This window comes from Salmo salar, chromosome ssa02 (assembly GCF_905237065.1).
Source record: "Salmo salar chromosome ssa02, Ssal_v3.1, whole genome shotgun sequence".
Classification (NCBI taxonomy): Eukaryota; Metazoa; Chordata; class Actinopteri; order Salmoniformes; family Salmonidae; genus Salmo; species Salmo salar.
Genome location: NC_059443.1, coordinates 74,166,483 through 74,175,995, shown reverse-complemented (window position 1 = coordinate 74,175,995; position 9,513 = coordinate 74,166,483).

Sequence of the window (9,513 nt, the reverse complement as noted above, 5' to 3'; positions counted from 1 at the left end):
GTATTTGGGGAGTATCTCCCATTCTTCTCTGCAGATCCTCTCAAGCTCTGTCAGGTTTGATGGGGAGCGTCGCTGCACAGCTGTTTTCAGGTCTCTCCAGAGATGTTTTATCGGGTTCAAGTCCAACCTCTGGCTGGGCCACTCAAGGACATTCAGAGGCTTGTCCCAAAGCCACTCCTGCGTTATCTTGACTGTGTGCTTAGGGTTGTTGTCCTGTTGGAAGGTGAACCTTCGCCCCAGTCTGAGGTCCTGAACGTTCTGGAGCAGGTTTTCATCAAGGATCTCTCTGTATTTTGCTCCGTTAATCTTTCCCTCAATCCTGACTAGTCTCTCAGTCCCTGCCACTGAAAAACATCCCCACAGCATGATGCTGCCACCACCATGCTTCACCGTAGGGATGGTGCCATGTTTCCTCCAGAGGAGATGCTTGGCATTCAGGCCAAAGAGTTCAATCTTGGCTTCATCAGACCAGAGAATCTTGTTTCTCATGGTCTGAGAGTCTTCAGGTATCTTTTGGCAAACTCCAAGCGGGCTGTCATGTGCCTTTTACTGAGGAGTGGTTATCGTTTTGCCACTATCATGACTCTCCTGGTTGATGATCCGATCCAAGGCCTCAGATCAGTTTGGCAAATGGCTGACGTTGACCAGACCCCTCTCATCACTCGCAGAAGAGGAGGGGGGGGGTTGACACCCTAACACTGTAAATTAGGCAGGAGGGGAATCTCCCTCTTTCTCTTCAGTATTGGTAAAGAAATGTCCCTTTTGTCTACAGAATACTTTTTCTGCCAAAACTATAACGTCCCAAAAAAGTCAATATTGGAACAATATTTCTAAGATAGGAATGTTAAGAATGGTCAGTGGGGATCTAAAGAATAATCATGTCATATTTCTTTTCATTTTGTGATGTTATTAACCTGTTTAGGATAGGGGGCAGTATTTTCACGGCCGGATAAAAAAACGTACCCGATTTAATCTGGTTATTACTCCTGCCCAGAAACTAGAATATGCATATAATTATTTGTTTTGGATAGAAAACACCCTAAAGTTTCTAAAACTGTTTGAATGGTGTCTGTGAGTATAACAGAACTCATATGGCAGGCCAAGACCTGAGAAGATTCCACACAGGAAGTGCCCTGTCTGACCATTTCTTGTCCTTCTATAGCCTCTTTATCGAAAATAGAGGATCTCTGCTGTAACATGACATTTTCTAAGGCTCCCATAGGCTCTCAGAAGGCGCCAGAATGGGGAATGATGACTCTGCAGTCCCTGGGCGAAAAAAAGTAGGGGTTTTGGAAAGTGGTCGTTCTGAGAACAATGACACGGGCGCGCGCGTGCATGTGAAGACTCCATTTTCTATTTTCAGTGTTTGAAAAAAAACAAGGTCTCCCGGTCGGAATATTATCGCTATTTCACGAGAAAAATTGCATAAAAATTGATTTTAAACAGCGTTTGACATGCTTCGAAGTACGGTAATGGAATATTTTGAATTTTTTTGTCACGATACGCGCCGGCACGTCACCCTTCGGATAGTGTCTTGAACGCAAGAACAAAACGCAGCTATTTGTATATAACTATGGATTATTTGGAACAAAAACAACATTGGGTGTTGAAGTAGAAGTCCTGGGAGTGCATTCTGACGAAGAACAGCAAGGTAATCCAATTTTTCTTATAGTAAATCTGAGTTTGGTGAGTGCCAAACTTGGTGGCTGTCAAAATAGCTAGCCATGATGGCCGGGCTATCTACTCAAAATATTGCAAAATGTGCTTTCACCGAAAAGCTATTTTAAAATCGGACACCGCGATTGCATAAAGGAGTTCTGTATCTATAATTCTTAAAATAATTGTTATGTATTTTGTGAACGTTAATCATGAGTAATTTAATAAATTCACCGGAAGTTTGCAGTGGGTATGCTAGTTCTGAACATCACATGCTAATGTAAAAAGCTGGTTTTTGATATAAATATGAACTTGATTGAACAAAACATGCATGTAGTGTATAACATAATGTCCTAGGAGTGTCATCTGATGAAGATCATCAAAGGTTAGTGCTGCATTTAGCTGTGGTTTTGGTTTTTGTGACATTATATGCTAGCTTGAAAAATGGGTGTGTGATTATTTCTGGCTGGGTACTCTCCTGACATAATCTAATGTTTTGCTTTCGTTGTAAAGCCTTTTTGAAATCGGACAATGTGGTTAGATAAAGGAGAGTCTTGTCTTTAAAATGGTGTAAAATAGACATATGTTTGAAAAATGGAAGTTTTGGGATTTCTGAGGTGTTTGTAATTCGCGCCACGCTCTATCATTGGATATTGGCGAGGCATTCCGCTAGCGGCACATCTAGATGTAAGAGGTTAAAAACTCCGTGAACCAAATACTGAAACTTAGGAACAAGCCCCCTTTTGGCTGTCAAGTTTATATCCAATACATTGTGAATACAATATGAAGAACGATGAAAATAGTGTTAAGATAGGAATGTGATTTTGGTTTTCTAATAAGATAATGGTTTTTCATGTCCTTTGCACATTAAATAGCCACGGCCCGAATGAGGTCAGAAGAGCGTGTCAGTGTGATGGAACCACCCTTAAATGCTTAAAATGACTGGCTAAGAATTAACATACCAGACCAAAATACGTGAGACCGTGAACCACACGTTGAAATGGTTAGAAACTTTGAAACTCTCAACAAGAGGTGAAGAAAATGAACTTACCAGACCAGGACCCCGCCAGTCTGCACCTGCGCGTGTAAAGTGAGTTTGGAACTTTAACTATCTATCCGAGGAAGAAAGGATAAGTTCACCTCAGACAATTACTGGTGAATCATTGAAGCCACAGACAACTAATAAGGAGGACATCGTAACCTCTGGGGGACAATCAGAGCCTTACACCCCCGGGAGAGCCCACCGAAACAACTTTCTGAGAGGGCTTGGTCCTGACCGAGATGGACGACGAACGAAGGCATTCAACATGTAAATGCATTCATTCTTTTCTTATCCCAAACGGGCGGTGGTTCGTGTGCAAGGTATATGATTCATGTGAAAACAGTCCTAGAATGTGTCCACGATAAGTGTCCCTTTCCTCTCTCTCTTTCCCTCTCTCCATCTAATGTCATGTTGTAACAAGCCGTCATATCTTGTCAGTCCACTAGGGACCTTTGTCTCAAGTAAGTGTGTATGTTATTCTGTTATTATTTAGTTAGCTAGTAAATAAATAATTCAATCAATTTGTGTAGTATTGAATAATGAGCTTGACTGGGGTTCTTGCGGATCCAAGAAGGTTGCGACCGATCAGAATGAGACTGATGAGGTAAATATTAATAAGTGACCGTTATCGATTTATCATTTTTATCTTCTAGAGTTTAATTCAGGAGATGGTAACTCATTAAACAACTTCTTCCGTGGTGCCCCAACTTCCTAATGAGTTAATTGTTACATGATTAATTTAATCGGGTAACAATTAAACATAGTTAGTGGATTAAATGAATAACAGTCATCAGATTAATGAAAGTCACAACACGACATCACTCTACCATAAAGGCCTGATTGGTGGAGTGCTGCAGAGATGTTTGTCCTTCTGGAAGGTTCTCCCATCTCCACAGAGGAACTCTGGAGCTCTGTCAGAGTGACAATTGGGTTGTTGGTCACCTCCCTGACAAAGGCCCTTCTCCCCCAATTGATCAGAGCAGCCAGCTCTAAGAAGAGTCTTGGTGGTTCCAAACTTCTTCCATTTAAGATTAATGGAGGCCACTGTGTTATTGGGGACCTTCAATGTTGCAGAAATGTTTTGGTACCCTTCCTCAGATATATGCCTCGACACAATCCTGTCTCGGAGCTCGACAAACAATTCCTTCAACCTCATGGCTTGGTTTTTGCTCTGACATGCACTGTCAACTGTGGGACCTTATACAGACAAGTGGGTGCCTTTTCAAATCATGTCCAATCAATTGAATTTACCACAGGTGGACTCCAATGAAGTTGTAGAAACATCTAAAGGATGATCGATGGAAACAGGATGCACCTGAGCTCAATTTCAAGTCTCATAGCAAAGGGTCCGAATACTTATGTAAATGTGATATTTCCGTTTTTTTCTTTTTAATACATATACAAACATTTCTTAAAACCTGTTTTTGCTTTTTCATTATGGGGTATTGTGTGTAGATGATTAGAAGAAAAATAAGGCTGTAACGTAACAAAATGCGTAGCAAAAAAGAGGTCTGATTACTTTCCGAATCCACCGTATACCGCTCCAGCCATTACCAAGAGCCAGTCCTCCCCAATTAAGGTGCCACCAACCTCCTTTGGAAGAGAGGGATGGGGGAGGAGGGGAGAGGGATGGGGGAGGAGGGATGGGGGAGGGAGGGAGGGAGGGAGAGAGATGGATGTGGGAGGGAGGGAGGGAGGGAGAGAGAGGGATGGGTTAGAGTGAGAGCAGGACACCCCCCCACCACATCTTCTTACTGCCAGGATGCTCCTGGAAGAGAGGGATGGGGGAGGAGGGGAGAGGGATGGGGGAGTGAGGGAGGGAGAGAGGGATGGGGGAGAGGGAAGGGGGAGGGAGAGAGGGAGAGAAGGATGGGGGTAGGGAGAGAGATGGTTAGAGAGCGAGGGAGGGATGCGGAGAGGGGGATGGTGGAGGGAGGGAGATGGTGGGTTATAGAGCGAGAGAGAGAGAGAAAGAGAGAGTTAGAGAGAAAGAGAGAGTTAGAGAGAGAGTTAGAGAGAATGAACCCAGGTGGGGAGAGAGAGATAAAGAAAAACAGACAGACAGAAAGAGAGATAGATAGAGAGAGAGTGGGTGTGCTGGTAGTCGTGTCCTTGTGATTGTGATATTTCTGCCGTACGTTCTGTTCATAGTTGTTGGTGTACAGATGGACATGCCTCTAGCTGTGTGTGTGTGTGTGTGTGTGTGTGTGTGCGCGCCGCCTACGTGCGTGTAGTGTGTGTAGTGTGTGTGTAATGTGTGTGTGTGGCCGGTACAGGTGTCATAACTCACAACCTGGACACAGTTTGAGAGCAGATGCACATATTCACACAGTGTTCGGTTACCATGGCACCTGGTGACAAATAAACTGTTGCTCACCTATGACTCAACTAACCATCAGAGAGATGGAGAGAGATGGAGAGAGAGAGGAGGAAGAGAAAGAGAGAGAGAGAGAGTGAGGAGAAAGAGGAGAGAAAGGCAGACAGGCAGACAAACAGACAGACAAGCAGACAGACAAGCAGACAAATAGGCAGACAGGCAGGCAGGCAGACATACATACAAGCAGACAGACAGACAAGCAGGAAGACAGACAAGCATACAGGCAGACAGACAGGCAGACAAACAGGCAGACAGCCAGACATACAGATAGGCAGACATACAGGCAGACAAACAAACAGACAAGCAGACAAACATACAGACAGACAGGTGTTTGCTGCCATCTGGTGTTGGTGTCAACCCTGTTCCTGGAGAGAAACCCTCCTGTAGGTTTAACTTAAAATCATCCCTGAAAACCTACAGGAGGTGAAAACCTACAGGAGGGTTTCTCTCAAGGAACAAGGTTGGAGATAAAACCTACAGGAGGGTGTCTCTCCAGGAACAGGGTTGGAGATAAAACCTACAGGAGGGTGTCTCTCCAGGAACAGGGTTGGAGATAAAACCTACAGGAGGGTGTCTCTCCAGGAACAGGGTTGGAGATAAAACCTACAGGAGGGTGCCTCTCCAGGAACAGGGTTGGAGATAAAACCTACAGGAGGGTACCTCTCCAGGAACAGGGTTGGAGATAAAACCTACAGGAGGGTGTCTCTCCAGGAACAGGGTTGGAGATAAAACCTACAGGAGGGTACCTCTCCAGGAACAGGGTTGGAGATAAAACCTACAGGAGGGTGTCTCTCCAGGAACAGGGTTGGAGTTAAAACCTACAGGAGGGTGTCTCTCCAGGAACAGGGTTGGAGATAAAACCTACAGGAGGGTGTCTCTCCAGGAACAGGGTTGGAGATAAAACCTACAGGAGGGTACCTCTCCAGGAACAGGGTTGGAGATAAAACCTACAGGAGGGTGTCTCTCCAGGAACAGGGTTGGAGATAAAACCTACAGGAGGGTACCTCTCCAGGAACAGGGTTGGAGATAAAACCTACAGGAGGGTGTCTCTCCAGGAACAGGGTTGGAGTTAAAACCTACAGGAGGGTGTCTCTCCAGGAACAGGGTTGGAGATAAAACCTACAGGAGGGTACCTCTCCAGGAACAGGGTTGGAGATAAAACCTACAGGAGGGTACCTCTCCAGGAACAGGGTTGGAGATAAAACCTACAGGAGGGTGTCTCTCCAGGAACAGGGTTGGAGATAAAACCTACAGGAGGGTATCTCTCCAGGAACAGGGTTGGGGTTAAAACCTACAGGAGGGTATCTCTCTAGGAACAGGGTTGGAGATAAAACCTACAGGAGGGTGTCTCTCCAGGAACAGGGTTGGAGATAAAACCTACAGGAGGGTGTCTCTCAAGGAACAGGGTTGGGGTTAAAACCTACAGGAGGGTGTCTCTCCAGGAACAGGGTTGGAGAGCCCTGATCTAGACACTTTAGAGGTTTGAAGGGATTGGACAGGTATACATCATCTGGTAATAGCTCCACCCCACTCTCTGATTGGATAGGTATACATCATCTGGTAATAGCTCCACCCCACTCTCTGATAGACTAGGAGTTACACTATATTACTAACACCTATTTGATCCTTCAGATAAACATAGTATCTCTGGTTAGGAATAGAGCTTGATAACATATACACAAAGTGACTAGGGGTAGGAGAGTAAGGGGTAGGAGGTTAGGGGGTAGGAGGTTAGGAGGTTAAGGGGTAGAAGGTTAAGGGGTAGGAGGTTAAGGGGTAGGAGGTTAGGGGGTAGGAGGTTAGGGGGTAGGAGGTTAAGGGGTAGGAGGTTAAGGGGTAGGAATTAGGGGTAGGATGTTCGGGGGCAGGAGGTTAAGGGGTAGGAGGTTAAGGGGTAGGATGTTAAGGGGTAGGAGGTGAGGGGGTAGGAGGTTAAGCCTTCACAGCAGGCTTGGCTGCTCCCTTCTTCTCCTCCTTCTCTTTGACGCTCCCTCCGTTCTTCTCCTCCTTCAGGGTTGCTCCTGCCTTCTTCTCAAACTTCTCCTCTTTCTTCATCTTTCCCCCTGGAAAGGAATGGGCTGATAGTGGGTTGTACTGGTAGACGGGCTGATAGTGGGTTGTACTGGTAGACAGGCTGATAGTGGGTTGTACTGGTAGACGGGCTGATAGTGGGTTGTACTGGTAGACAGGCTGATAGGGGGTTGTACTGGTAGACAGGCTGATAGTGGGTTGTAGTGGTAGACAGGCTGATAGTGGGTTGTAGTGGTAGACAGGCTGATAGTGGGTTATAGTGGTAGACAGGCTGATAGTGGGTTGTAGTGGTAGACAGGCTGATAGTGGGTTGTAGTGGTAGACGGGCTGATAGTGGGTTGTAGTGGTAGACAGGCTGATAGTGTGTGTGTTTGTGTGTATGTCAGTGTACATGCTTGTGTGTGTCGTGTGTGTCGTGATGGTGGTCCTGTGTGTGTTAGACTCACAGCTGTGGTGGTGGTCCTGTGTGTGTTAGACTCACAGCTGTGGTGGTGGTCCTGTGTGTGTTAGACTCACAGCTGTGGTGGTGGTCCTGTGTGTGTTAGACTCACAGCTGTGGTGGTGGTCCTGTGTGTTAGACTCACATCTGTGGTGGTGGTCCTGTGTGTTAGACTCACAGCTGTGGTGGTGGTCCTGTGTGTTAGACTCACAGCTGTGGTGGTGGTCCTGTGTGTTAGACTCACAGCTGTTGTGGTGGTACTGTGTGTTAGACTCACAGCTGTCGTGGTGGTACTGTGTGTGTTAGACTCACAGCTGTGGTGGTGGTCCTGTGTGTGTTAGACTCACAGCTGTGGTGGTGGTCCTGTGTGTGTTAGACTCACAGCTGTGGTGGTGGTCCTGTTTGTGTTAGACTCATAGCTGTGGTGGTGGTCCTGTGTGTTAGACTCACAGCTGTGGTGGTGGTCCTGTGTGTATTAGACTCACAGCTGTGGTGGTGGTCCTGTGTGTGTTAGACTCACAGCTGTGGTGGTGGTCCTGTGTGTGTTAGACTCAGATCTGTGGTGGTGGTCCTGTGTGTGTTAGACTCACAGCTGTGGTGGTGGTCCTGTGTGTGTTAGACTCACAGCTGTGGTGGTGGTCCTGTGTGTTAGACTCACAGCTGTGGTGGTGGTCCTGTGTGTTAGACTCACAGCTGTGGTGGTGGTCCTGTGTGTGTTAGACTCACAGCTGTGGTGGTGGTACTGTGTGTTAGACTCACAGCTGTGGTGGTGGTCCTGTTTGTGTTAGACTCACAGCTGTGGTGGTGGTCCTGTGTGTTAGACTCATAGCTGTGGTGGTGGTCCTGTGTGTTAGACTCACAGCTGTGGTGGTGGTCCTGTGTGTTAGACTCACAGCTGTGGTGGTGGTCCTGTGTGTGTTAGACTCACAGCTGTGGTGGTGGTCCTGTGTGTTCGACTCACAGCTGTGGTGGTGGTCCTGTGTGTTAGACTCACAGCTGTGGTGGTGGTCCTGTGTGTGTTCCTCCCATGTGTCTGTCTCAGGGAGACCCAGTAGATGTCTGAGCCACAGAGCTGCACTGACCAGACCGTCCAACAGCTCTCTCCACAGCTGCAACCTGCAGGGGTTGACACACACACACACACACACACACACACACACACACACACACACACACACACACACACACACACACACACTTTTTTTTAATAATGAACTGCACTGTTGATCAATTTCTGTGGTAGCCTTTCATTCTTTCGTTTCCCCATCAATATTCCCTCGTCTCTTTTCTCCAGACCGGTGCTGCAGCTCTGTCTCCCTTCCTGTCTCTCTTTCTTTCTCTCTCCTCCCACCTCTATATTTATTTATTCCTCCCTCCCTCCCTCCCTCCCTCCTCACCCTATAGCGTTGAGTGGTAGTGGCGTGTGTTGTATGAGTGGCTGGGTGAGTTCCAGCAGGAGGGTGTTATAGAGGCCCAGAGCCCACTCTCTGGTGAGCCTCTCCTGGGGTCCATCCTGCTCCCCGTCCCCCTGGGGCAGAGCCAGCACCGCCTGGAGAGGGGAACAGAGAGGAGAGGGAGAGGGATAGGAGAGGGAGAGGGAGAGGGAGAGGGAGAGGGAGGAGAGGAGAGATGAAGGTTAGGGGTTCCATCCCCAGTTGAGACTCTGTGAATGGGACCTGTTGCATCTCTGCTGCGCACGTGAGGTATGTGTGTGTGTGTGTGTACCTGTCGTAGTGTAGACACAGAGAGGTCCCAGGCTGTTTCTCTGTCTCCTCCTGTTTCTGCGGTCACCTGCTGCCACAGGCTCTTCAGCGCCTCCACTGTCTCATAACGGTACTGCAGCTAGGACCGAGATGGACCAACAGTTTACTGTTACAAACACAGTATGGGCCAGGTGTGTGTGTGTGTGTGTGTGTGTGTGTGTGTGTGTGTGTGTGTGTGACTAAACAACCCAACAGAAAGAGGAAG